Below are 14,088 nucleotides of genomic sequence, written 5' to 3'. Positions count from 1 at the left end.
ATTTTTTAACATCACATCATAGCTGTTGTAACTTAATTTATTTATTTACATACTGTTTTTTGTTGTTTCTTTTCTCATTTTTCTTATATTTTGTGTTTCAAGTATTGCTTCACTCAAAGTATAACTCATCCTCAGCATCAATACAGTGAACAACGAATTCCTTCTTTGCATGTTTGCATTTTATGATTGTCCATTTTGTTGTTCCTTTCTGAATGGAACAACACTTTTTCACTTTAACGTTTTGCTGTTCCTTTCTGAATGGAACAACACTTCTGCACTTTCACGTTTTGCTGTTCCTTTCTGAATGGAACAACACTTCTGCACTTCCACGTTTTGATGTTCCTTTCTGAATGGAATAGCACTTTTGCACTTTCACATTTCGCTGTTCCTTTTCGAATGGAACAACACTTCAACACTTTTAGTTTTTGCTGTTCCTTTTCCAAAGGAATAGCACCTTTTGGGTCCACGGTTCATTTTTCCGTTCCTTTTCCATGGTTCATTTTGCTGTTTCTTTTCCATGGTTCATTTTGCCGTTCCTTTTCCACAGTTCATTTTGCTGTTCCTTTTCCATGGTTCATTTTGCCGTTCCTTTTCCACGGTTCATTTTTGCTGTTCCTTTTCCAAAGAAACGGCATTTTCATTTTTGCTATTCCTTTTCCAAAGGAACAATCCGGGTCCTTATGGTCGAGCGATAAATCCCTCTCCTTTATAGTCAAGCTTCTTAACCGATTTACTTGGGTCTACGCCAACTATAGCAACTTCGGCAATATCTTTTTCCATTATTGTTGTTCCTTTTCCAAAGGGACGACACTTGCATTTTTGTTGTTCCTTTTCCAAAGGAACGTCACTTGTGTTTTTGCTGTTCATTTTCCAAATGAACGACACTTTTCATTTTTTCTGTTCCTTTTCCAAAGGAATGGCACTTGTGTTTTCGCTGTTCCTTTTCCAAAGGAACGACACTTTTCATTTTTGCTGTTCCTTTTCCAAAGGAACGACACTTGTGTTTTTGCTGTTCCTTTTCCAAAGGAATGACACTTTTCATTTTTTGCTGTTCCTTTTCCAAAGGAACAACACTTGCATTTTTGCTGTTTCTTTTCTAAAGGAACAACACTTTTAGTTTTTGCTGTTCCTTTTTCCAAAAGAACGACATTTCCATTTTCACACTTTTTGGTGTGTATTTTTGCTTTTTTTTTGTGTGCATTTCCTTTGTTGTTCCCTACACGGAACACCACTTTTTGAGTGTTTTTGCTCTTCATTCAAAGAGCAACACTTTGGGAATATTTTTGAGAGCAACCCTTTCCTTCCTCTTGTAGGATTACTCATAGTTCATCTCAACCACATTTTACTGATTCCCTTTCATGGCATGAAGTACACTACTTTTATAAGGACAAGAATTATGGATTCTTTTGAAGCAAAGTTAATATCATTCATGTTATGATATTTATCAGGACAGCTCTTTGATGATAGATTCTTTTCAAAAGGGACATAATTATTTATATATCACTTTACTGCATTGTTTTTTGTTGAACATGATATTGATTGATCATCTTAATACCATGCTGGTTCCACCCTTCCTGGTTATAATCTTCTCTGTCTGTAATAAATGAGACTATGGGTATATTTTTCTATTGACATCTTCAACTTCTTCCACCATCTCTACTCTTAAGGAGTACTGAGCCTCCCTCATTTTATCATAAAAATATGTAATAACAACAAAATTTTGTTCGCAGATGGAGGATAGGGGGTCTCATTACGAGCCAGCCTACCATGTTCATAAGGTTGTAACAAAGTGACATTCCTATTATGGACACCACACCAGGGTTATGATCCATTGGATAGCCAAATTATCCTTGGAACAGGAGGTCTCATCACGAGCCGACCTGATCACTTATGCTACATCCCAGTGAATGGCAGTGTGATTATCTGGTTACCACGCCAGCACACTGATCTCTTCTGTAGAACAACACTGTAACTCTCCATTTATAAATTGAGGATCCTGGCTCATATGGGTTAAAAAGCAACCCTGCCGAGGCTATGGACGTCTGCTGGCAGCAGCGGCTCTGCTTATGGTATTGAAGTTATATCTTATCGTCAATTATTATTATAATACCCTTTTCTTATTTTTTTTTTCTTTTTATCAGAGAAGTTATTTCCTGAACTTTTTCCCTGTTTTGAACCTTTACGCATGAGAAATTGTTTTCTGATCAATCACATTGTTTTTCAGCTAGAATACCGTCAGTAAAGCATCTTTTTGGCATATTGTCGTTCTTTTTCGTTTTGCATAAACTATCATCAATCCAAAGCGTCCTATCTCTTATTCATAACTATCTTTACACACTTTTCTCTCAATATAACCATAACTTTCACCATCCTATCATTGATAAGTGTACTCTGCTTCATTTACTGATATATTGTTCATTCCATTGCCTTGCCGTCAGCACCACCCCTTTCATATGCTTTATGGTTATGAAACCCATTTTCCAATTGGAGGGGGGAATGTATGCATTATGGGATTGCATGCGATATGATTACTGCACTTTGCCATACCTTATTGATTTGACAACATATTAGTATTGCATGTATACATAAGTTTTTCTAATTGAAATTTTGCATGCATCTTATTTGTTGCTATTCAAAGCTAACACTATGGATTCAAGAACATTGTATTAAAACTAGTGCTTTGTTTACAGGAGAACAACAAGTATGGGCAGAATTCTATTCGTCGCATGACCACACTATTGCACTTAACAGAAGAGGCTTGCGAACGTGAACAATTCTTCAGACATGATGTGCTTACCTGGATTCCACCTTTTGCATCACTTTCCGCACCAACTCAACTTCAACAACTGCCAATCCATATATGTCATTTCACATTTTTCTTTTTGGAGGTAAAACTCGAAGTAAAATAGAATAATTTTCTAATTTGTTACGAATTTAGGAGAATTTAATGAAAATCCATTTTGAGCATTAGTTATCATCCTTCATTCCACATCTTTACCACTTCCCCTTTTTCAGCAGCATATCATTTTCGAGTGTGGGGGAGTGTTCCTTCATTTCTTTCTTATGACCACGTCATTCATATTATTTATCATCCATTGCTATTCTTATTCATTCTCAACGCCTCCCTTATTCCATGTTGTTTTACACCAAGCATAGAATTCAACAGATAGTAGCTACCACCTCTATTTGTTTTCTAGCATCGCATGAGGGCATGCTAATTTTTCAAAGAGGGGGAGGAATTGCTACGCATGATGGATGTTTTCTATTTTCTTTCTCATTTAAGGCATACAATTTCAGTGTAGAAATTGATTTCCATAATATTTTTAAAACTATGAACTCAATTCTTGTGATCTCTAGGAAACACAGACATACTATTAAAATACACATACCTAAATGATTTCAAGATAAATTGGTTCATAAAATTTCGGAAATCATGCACTCTCACCTATAGCCATTTTGTTTATATCTCATGATCCGTGCATCAAAACAGTCCGATTTTTTGATCATAAAGGCATTCATATATTATAAATTTCCTTGCAACATTTCAACAAAATTTGGTTTGTAGTTTTTGAGAAAATGGTTAATGAAGTTTGCTGTTATCTATATCATATTTTGTTGCAACTTCATGTCAATGTAAAAATTGTTATGCCTTCATCAAGATTGCTAAAATTGAATATTCATTAATTAAGGAAGCATTGATTTGTTCTCAAATTTTTATTGCTTGGTTAACACATGGGCTTTATCTTTGGGTTGCATGAAGACATGCAATATATTCAGTTTTCGTTGCATGAGGACTTGCAAAATATTGAGTGTGGGGGTATGTTGGGCCGTGAATATGACCACTTTGTAACACTTATTTCATCCATTTTTACTATTCTTCATCATGTCATTTATTATAATTTATTAAATAAATTCATTTTATAATGATTTATGCTCTTATGAATGAATGTTATTTATTCTCCTTTATTTCTAATAAATTGATGATTATGCGTAATTTTATCAATGATAGTTTTAATAAATCAGTTGTAACATTATTCACCATTTTTAGCCTCCAAGATAATTTCCAGATTGAAGACTTGATCATCAAAAGTGCCAACTCAGAAATTCGCTGGAATAAGAAGTGATGGTTTTGCGGTTGAGATTCAGAGCAAATGAAGAAGAATCTGGAAAATCTGGAACATGGGTTTTGTCCAGAATGGACCCATTTAACTTTATCTAAAGAACGGTTTGCCCAAATTCGGCTTGTACTGAGAGAAACGCAGGGTTCTTTGAGCACAATTTTCTCAGATTTGTTGTTGCTGCCATCCTCCAAATCTCAACTGCAAAGCCAAATTCATCTTGCTCTTGTTGAAAGCTGGATGGAAATATATCTTCTTGTTTATCAATTGGTTGGAAACAATCTAATTTTGTAATAGAAATCATGTTGTACTTATCTTGATTGTAACTGCTCTCTGATCTCTCTTTATTTAAATCAGAACAGAGATCAGAGAGGGGGATTTGGGGTGATTTCAGAGGGATTCGAATGATGGAATTAAGGATGAATTAGAGATTCAGAATTGAGGATGGCAGAGAGAATGGATAATGGCTGAGAGATTGAGAGATTTCTTGTTGTAATCCACTGTAACTATGCTTTGATATTTTAATATAAATCTAGTTGCCATTTCATCTTTGATCCTGAAGTAACCCAGCAGCATCCGCTGGCAGCTAAGGGCCCAGCCTCCGGTGGAGTACGCTGCTGCTGTATTATATCTTTATGCTTCATGTGTGGTGTGATTTCTTTCTTTTACTCTGTTCAGTAATCTGATGCACTTTACTGTTTTACATATCAATGCTATTAGATATACTTGATTGGATACTATCGTTATCTGCAACAGGAATGCTATGTTATCATTTTAACTTCGTATTGCATTACTGTTCCTTTTAATAATTGATATAACATTGTTGTTCCTTACAGATTGGCATTCGATTACAGATTAACCGCATTGTATGTTCCTAAATCGGTACAACTGTATGATGTATTCTTAAATTGTGACTGTTGTTTATTCGGGATTGCTGTTCCGTTACAATTGCTGTTACTTTATAACTGTGATTCATGCATATTGTATCGAAGCTCGGATTACTGTCCCTTTTAATGATAAGTGTGTTGCGTGCTTGATTTGGATTGTTGTACATTCATATTTAGTTGTTGTTCCATTTCTGAATTGTTGTTTCATTTCAATTGCTGGTCTATTTCAAGATTGTTGATTTGTTGTTTCATTTACTTGCCATTTCTTAAGGACAGACTCAGGCTGTAGTGAGTGTCAGCTTCTGCTATTTGGCTCCCAGACCTCTGATCTGCTCCCATCAGTTATGAAAGGGATAGGTTATTGCCACCAAACCCTTGGCTGATGTGTTGTTCTATTTCATTGTTATTTCCTTTACTTGCCATTTTATTTACATTCATCAAGGACGATCTTAGGCTGTAGTGAACCCTAGCATCTGCTACCTAGCTTCCAGACCTCGGATTTGTTCTCATTAGTTATGAAAAGGATGGGTTATTGCTACCGAACCTTCGACTAATGCAATGCTTGGTGTGATTTAGCCTTTTGAAGTAGTTAAGTTGTATACATGCACCCATTTACTTTGTTGTTCATTACTATTGATTAATTGCACTAGTTTGCTTTTAAAGAGTTTTCCTAGTTTACTTTCAATGGTAGCTTTAGTTCAAGTTCGATTTCCTTTTGATTGCTTTAAAGCAGGACTGTCAACTGTAGAGAACATTGGTTATTGCTTCCTCGTTCCCAGATTGATTGTCTTGTTTTGGTTTGATTTCAATTGCATCAATCTCTAGAGGAATGAGTTATTGCTACTGTATCCTCAATTGATGTTTGCTGAGTGAATAGTTGGATTTCAGAGCATTTGAGTTTATGTCATTGTTAGATTTCTTTTTCAAGCATTCATTGACTTTTGGATTTTAAACACTATACTACAAAACATTACTCTTGAGTAAATAGCCGCCTCAGACTGAGTACACTCTTGAAATAAAAAGTCGTCCCTGGGTTGATAATTAATGTGAAGGTAATTAAGAGTTTAAAAGACACCTTTTTATCGCTCCACATCTGTTATGAGAAAGACCCAGTTGAGCTAAATGTCAAGGACAAGTTATTATTAGTTGGATGTGTTTTCCTATAAAGGAAACTCATCCATGCAGTCAACGAAAAGTTCCTTGAGGATTGCACAGTTCTGACAGTGTGTTAGAGAAGTGCGTGAGAGGAGTGTTACACTAGGTGAAGGATATCATCCTAGAGGTAACTGCGTAAGGAAATAGGAGCTTGGAGGGCAGAGGAGAAGGATTGTGTGAAGCTTTGATTGCCTGTGTGCATCCAAGAGGATTGTATTGAGAGATGGCTAGCTGTGAGAGCTAAGGCTTTGTATAATTCTGATGTATTTCCACCTTGTATGATAATATAGATAGTCGTGTTTTTAGCTGAGGCTTTTCCCTGAGTATTTTCTGTGTTTCATATGCATTGATTCTTCTTCTTATGGTTATATGTGTTCAACTCTGATTCAACTTGATCTTTAAGTTTCTACAAGTTTGATAATAGAAGTAGATTATAGTATTTTGCTTTGGTATATTGCATTATTGAGTTAATCTATAGTCAAATTTTCTACATAGATCTCAAAGGTAGATTTGTAGAGAATTTGCAGGAAATTCTATAGTATAGATGAATGCATGGAAAAATCTAATCTACTCTTACTGTTGTTGCTATTGTTGTTGCAACCACTACAATAATGAGTTTGATCTCCCCAGATCTTAAAGTAATAACTTCCATAGGGTAGCTCCCTCTGAAACTAGACTCCCTTTGGGTCTTAATATTCCTGTGGGAAATCTCTTTGCCCCTCAATCTACCAATATCATTGATCATAACTCCTTTTTGTGTCGCTAAACATTGGCTGACTGATCTGCCCATTAGTAACCTTCTAGATCCATTAAGAAGTCTGCACATAAGGTCTTCTAGATCTGCTCTAAACTAGGGCTCCATAAATCTTCCTCCTAATAACTCATTAGTTATTCAATGATCACTGTACATGAGGAATTCAAGGACTAGTACTAATGTGAAATTTGCTCTGATACCATGTAGGAATTTCTACAAATCTAACTCTGATATCATGTAGAAATTAATGTGTAGATTCAATACTGATCTTCCATGCATGAGCTAATTTAGGATGATTGATTAGTTATCTAGATGATCACTTAGTGTGGTTGAAGTTCCACTTCTAAGACTTGACCTTCCACTAGTTCTTCCAAGAGTTAGAACTAGTTTAGCCGATCATAACTCAATTTAAATTAATTAAATTGCTACAACCAAAATTAATTCAACCTAGGATTCTAAAATTTAGGAACCCAATGCACACAACTGAACTTCATGCCCCTAACTCGAATTAAGTGAGCTAGACCCCTATTTTTTAGGAATCAATTCAAGTATACTGAACTTCAACTCATTAACTCAAATTTAGTGTTCTTAACTGAGTGACAAGAGCCATGTCACCTCATTTAACTCCTACAAGTTGTCGTCTGACGTGGAATTTTGAATTTCCTCAATTTTAATTAAGGAAAAATCAAAATTAAAACTTTCTTGTTGCATTTTCAAAACATTTTATTTTGGACAGGTCTTTCTTCTTTCCCGCTTGGTTGGATTCTGCTTTGGTTTGATATTTATTCCATTTTCCCTTCTTTCCCTTTCCAACCAATGCAAAATTTTCTTCATCCTCCCCCTTTGATGAACTTCCATCTCTGGTATTTTGCCTGATTTCTTCTTGTACCAAATTAGACCATAAGCATTCCCAATTTGGTAATTTCTCCCTCCCATTCATTGAGTCCTTGTAGTTATGCCAGATTTTGGGATGGCCTAGAAGAGTTAGGATCACTAGGTCATCTTCTGCAACATTCACACCAACCCCTTCAATATTATCCCAAAATTGTGTAAATATGGGGAGATACTGTGGAAGATTCTCATTCTTCTGCATCTTAATGCTTCAAAGTTTTTCTTTGAGGGCCAATTTTTTATGGTCACTGCTATTCTTAAATAGCTCAGTTAATGCCTTCCACATTGCGAAAGGAGTTTCTTTGCCATGGTGTTGGGGGGAAAAGTATCTAATGCAGAATGCCTCTATCCCTACTCTGAAGGTGATAGTACTCCAACAACAACTGAATGCAAAGCTATTCAAAGTTTCTTCTTTATGAGATGAGAGAGGGAAGAAAAGGATGATCTACTAACCGTTATCTTGCGCTTATAGTCGATCCAGTCTTCACTCCTTGCTGCCTGCTCCTAGCTCCTTGCCCTTTCACCAGCCCAGCTACACACAGATCCTGTAAAAGCACAAGGAAAGGAAACTACAAGAAGCATACATCCATAATCGATTATAGGATTAGCATAAATCAAATGTACAAACATCTATTCATCATAAAGACATATGCACATAGAAGAATCTCGAATACTTTATTGATAATAGAAGTAAAGTTCTGAGAGAGTTACAACCACAATGGGCCCAATCCAGCAACACCTCCCAGCTGAAAGAAATCTCCTCTTCACCTCCTTCAAGCAAACACCCAATAGCTCTAATCACAAACCAACAACACTTCCTTACTTGCACAAAATTCCAACCTCCTTAGACCTCATGAGAGAGCTCTATATATAGGAGATTTGGAGAAAGGATGAGTCAGCTTGAGGCTGGCATAAAGCTGACTAGTGTCCTCTCCCACTTTAGTTAATCTTCAGTTCTTGAGTCCACTTGGAGAATCTTGCTTCCACTTGGAGATCAAGACCCTCTTACTCATCATAGGGCGAATTCCTTGAACCAAGTGTCAGTTTGGAAGCTTCTTGGGCAGTTGACACCTTGCAGAATGACTGTGCCACTTGGCCAATCTCGCCCAGCGCAGGTAGCCTTCATTGATTTTGACCTTCAGCGCAGGTACAAGGAGGAGCAGTTTACATTCAGCGCAGATGCTCAGTGGAGCAGCTGACATGATCCAGAAATAGCCTGTTTTTGAGTGGAGAACTGATTCTCAGTGCTGTGGTTTGCAGACCTTGTTCCTCTAAGGGTAAGAACAACATGTTTAGGGACTTTGGATCCCTCAGATTATTGACATTTCATGCTCCATGCTGTTAGGCACAAAAATGTCTATAACAGTTGCCCCCTAAAGTATGAGGTCGTTTATCGGGTGAAATGCTTTATTAGGAGGATCCGAAGTTCATTCAATCGGCTGAGAGGTGCCCTGCAATAAAATACAATACAATACATTATTTTTCATTCTGCTTTCATGATCTAGCTGAGGCGGGCATTCCCATGCTCAGCTTTATAAATTCATTCTGGTACATATAACAGACGACCGTCTGATGATAGACTGATAATTCTCTGCTGAAATTATCATCCTTTGAGTAGGATGATCATCTGCTGTAACGATGTACATATCAAATGTCTTTATATTTCCTGAATATATATCGCAGCCTGGATGGATGAAACTAGATCCGGGGTCTTCAATCTCGTTCGATCTTCACTCTAAGTACAAGTCGATCCATGTGAGAATTACGTTGAAGTCGAACATGGAAAGACATCGCTTGATTACCGGTCAATAATGTAAATCGTTAACAAGCGCGAAAGGAATCACCAATAATGACAATGACCCTCAAGGTACTACAGTACAATTCACGTGGTGTGAATAAAGGACTTGGCGTCGAACACCACGCAAAATCTCTTGGTCGAAGGTCATTGATGTATACCTGTCGCCGGAAGTGAGAAACTTGCCATTGAGGCATGCAAGCTTCAAAGTACTGGGGGGGTGTTCCTAGATCAACTTCTTGGATAATGAGCTGAAGTCGACAAGAAGCGATCTGTCAAAGGAGGGCCTTAATGAATCCCACATCAGTGACACGGAACGGAGCTAATGACTTTAGTGGAGGTGAAAACAAACTGTGAGATATGATTCAGGGTGGCGATCATGGGTGGATGAAGGATAATGTATGGCAGTGGATGGGACACGGTTGACTCTTTCTGAACACATCTCTTGAACATATAACGACACTAATGTGATGGATCGGTAGCATTACCCCAAATACAGATGGTTTGGCGAGGACCATGGTGATGAGACCGGTGAATGAAACAACCCAACCCGATGTGGTACGGAGGATAAAGTGTCATGTTCAAGAGTGACTTGCTACCATCAAAGCTTCGAGGTTCTCCCAATTTTTCCCCAGTCATTTCTGACCAGTACCTCTTTATTTTTGTCAAGCTTGAGGAGGATAACATATGCTTGTTCTATAACCTGCCCTTCGGGCAAGCCCATCGCTATGTTTTAACGAGCCTAGTGATAGGGAAACTCGTTCTCGTCTAAAGACAAGTTTGTCGCTATTTAATCATTTTAACGAGTCTAACGACAAGGAAAACTCGGTCCTTTTCATTTTTAGAGAGTCTGAAAAGGTACAAAAAGTTAACTCCAAAATTCCTTTTTCGTCATCTAATCCCTTAAGTCCGAAAAAGTATAAAACAATACAGAAGGGATGAATTTTAGATAACTTTAACGAGCCGAATAAAACAAGCGCTCGACCTTTTTGTGCAATAATCCCTCAGGTCCAAAAAGATTAAAATCTAAAGGAGGGATAGCTCTTCCGGTCCTTTTAACAAGCTGGAAGGCCAAAACTCGGCAAACTTTTCATATTTTACGAGTCAGATGAAAAGAGCTCAAAGAAGACTCGTCTTTTGAGGAACGAGTGATAAACAGGGATAGCAGCAGATTCCAGGTACAGGTTGGAATTTTCCAATCACGGCAGTGTCACAAGGATGGCTAAGTGAAATCACTCTTCGCAGCTGTTCCTCAAAATGGGTAAACAATCATATGGAGGTGAACGATTGGCCAAATGAAATGGAGGTGGCGGGTGCAAAACACGACCAAGGCTTTTATGGCTAATTAAATTTACGATCACAATGGTTATTTACCGGAATAGGTTCATTTTTTATTTAAAAATGAGCTTAAACTCTGGGGGAAACATTGCTCACTGCTTATATTTATTTTTTAACGAGCATGAAGACCGCGTTAAAACTGCTCGGATTTTGCGTTTATTTTTTAACGAGCATGAACTTTATGCTAAAACTGCTCGATATACCAGTCATAAGATAAGAAATGTCTTCCTGCAAGATTCTAATTTTTATAGAGCTTGCACCTCACATAAGCTATGCTCTTTGGCAATTTTTGACCTTTGCCCCTCATCCTTTCTTTATGCAAGTTTGGAAACGACCAATCCAAAAAGCAGATAAATAACCGCTCTTTGCTTGCACTCCAAAAGGTTTGCATGCCCCCAGGTATAAAGTACGATTTCAAGGTTACCCTTCAATTTGCAGGTAGAACAATTGTTCTACCGGGAAAGGCCTACCTCTTTCTAGTTACCCAAAGAATGGTTTTATTTGCTGCCGCAAATGAAACTCTTTCTTCGGCGATGTCTATCATTAGGTTACTCAAAGATGGTTACTACTTGTTGCAGCAAAAAGTCCCCTTCTTTGGGGGCTGCCCCTACTTATCCTCTAAAACATTAGTTTTAATGGGTGAGGCTTGCCTTTTACCCAAAGATGGTTACCATTTGCTGCCGCAATAGAATCTCTTTCCTTGGTAGCCTACCTTTTTAGACAAAGATGAGTGACACTTGTCAGACAAGTAACCTTATCAAAAGAATCCTATTCTAGAACAACCCCTCTTCCATCCACGGACGGGGTACGGACTAGTCATATTCTTTCGCGGAAATTCTACTTTATACCCAAGGTTTCTTCTGCCCGAAGCAGACCAGGATGCATGCCCCCTGGGTTCCAGTTCTATCTTTCCGAATCACTCGCATTCATCGGGAAGGAGGACTGGGGGTGGAGACATTTCTTGGGTGAATAGACCATTGAGGATTGGTATTTGACTATTTGCGATGCATGATCCCGGAAATGAAAGTTGGTCTACGAGCTTGACCATCCTTCCTTCATGTGGAAAACACATTACTCTAAAGAGTGAGGAGACTATAGCTCCCATGCAATATATATAGTCACGTCCAAGGAGTAGGTTATAATCCAAGGGTCCTTGAACGACCATCACGTTCATATTAACGATCTTCCCTTTCAATGTAACAGGCACATTGGGGAGGATCCCTAATGGTCGACTGGTTCCTTTATCAAAGCCCGAGAGATTTCTCATCTCAGGCAAAAGCGCCGGGGAACCCAGTGCTTTCCAAGCAACAGAGGAAAGGATACTCACATATGCCCCTTCATCAATGATAGTTCCAGCCATCACCATTCTATAAATTTGGACTATGATTCTGAATGGTATACTGGCTGGTAATCGGGGTCTGCCCAGTTGGTTCCAATCAAAGGACACAACCAGGTTGCTTGGTGGTGGGACCGAATACACGGCCGGATACGATCTTGACGATGTTCCTTCCTGTGATAAAGGAATGGGTGCATTGCCCTGATGCTCATCAGAATCTGTGTTGATGAAAAGAATCTGGATGGTGTCATCCTTATTCTCTTCCGTGAGGGTGTCATTTGAAGATGAATCTTCAGTGACGGTGTCATTTGAGGATGAAACCTCTGAAGGAAGAACTGGGTCAACTGCCGTATCGACCTTTAGACTTTCGTTTGGTCTGGATTCAGTAGGTTCATTTTCAATGACTGACGCTTCAGCTGACCACTTGAGCGGGCCAGCTGTATTTTCAACCAACGAAGGACTTGGCACGAGTTTTTTGTATCCAGGAGGAAGTATTACCAGAGAACCCAGACGATCTTCCAAAACTCTCTTCGCTTTGTCTAAGAAGGGACAACAGTGGATGGCGTGACCGCCTTCACACAGTCTGCAGGGGGATCTTGCTCCCCCTCTTTGTCTTGAACCTTCACTTTCGCTGGTTGACGGTAAGCAATCAACATGGCTATCAGAGGTTGATGCTCCCGAATTGTGCAAACGAGGTGACCAGTCCCTTAGTATCCGGGGAATACAGGGACAATCTCTATGGAAATGGTCTCCTCTACATATGACACATGGCGATTTAGGCCCAGTCTGTGCTGTGTGTGGGTTTTTGTTAGATGTCTTTTGCTTACCCCCAGTCACCTTAGGCTCCTTCTTCTTCTTTTCTTTCTTCTTCTTTTCCTTCTTCTCTGTGGGAGCTTGGCTTTTGCCAGCTTTACCTTTTGAAGATGAAGGATCGGAGGAAGGGTTAGAAGAAGTAGAAGGCTGGTGGGATGCTCTAGACTCATCTAACTGTTGACTCGACTGCTCAGGAACCATGGTGTTCTGAACTACACTAGTTGAGAATAGCCAAACCGGCAGGCCAATTGTCAGTCCTGGAAGCGACAATGTGGCCATGTGGGGCGCACCAACTTCTCCCCAAGAGGAGAATGGACTAGGACTTCCATCATGTGGAGTTCCTTGGTTGGGGCATTCCATGTTCTCAACTTAAGATCAACGCGGGAATAGGAGGTGATTATGTTCCGTTTAAAATAAATTTTATAACAACGCTTAGACACAACTTGCTTTTTCACTTTTTAAGAGTCGAGAAAAAGCTAAAGATGACTCTAGTCTCCTTCGATGTTTTAACGAGCCCGAAGTGACAAATGCTCGGTTGGACTTTTTCAGTTATAGAGTTTGAAAAAGGCCAAAAGAAACTGCTCTGGAGTTCTAGGCAGAGGGTGTGCCAAACTTTTCGCAAAACCAAAGAATACGTTTTACGGTACGAGTGGTCGATCTTCGTGAATGCTGTGTTCACTGCATTGCGATCAGTAGGGCAGCCGACACGGTTTCCTATGGATAAAGGCTTTGATCCTATAGGGGTCTCCCAATATATACGCGACGGTACGTGGGAGCACAAGTCTGTATTGATACTTATCGCTTCACCGTGGAGGAATCACCCAACCACTCAACGCTAAGATATCACGTTTAACGACGCCGGAACACGTCTCTAGCTTAGACCTCTAGATGTTTGCGTTATGTTTCAATGCATTGTTATGTAAATTCAATTTATTTTAAGGTTGATCTTGTTTAGCAGTTTGCCTTTATGGATCACCACGAGATGTATAGAAACACTCCTG

This window comes from Pinus tabuliformis, chromosome 6, assembly GCF_031772625.1.
Source record: "Pinus tabuliformis cultivar Carrire ecotype Pingquan chromosome 6, CPIR1, whole genome shotgun sequence".
NCBI lineage: Eukaryota > Viridiplantae > Streptophyta > Pinopsida > Pinales > Pinaceae > Pinus > Pinus tabuliformis.
The sequence above is the reverse complement of the archived record's forward strand: the minus strand, read 5'-3'. Positions refer to the sequence as shown.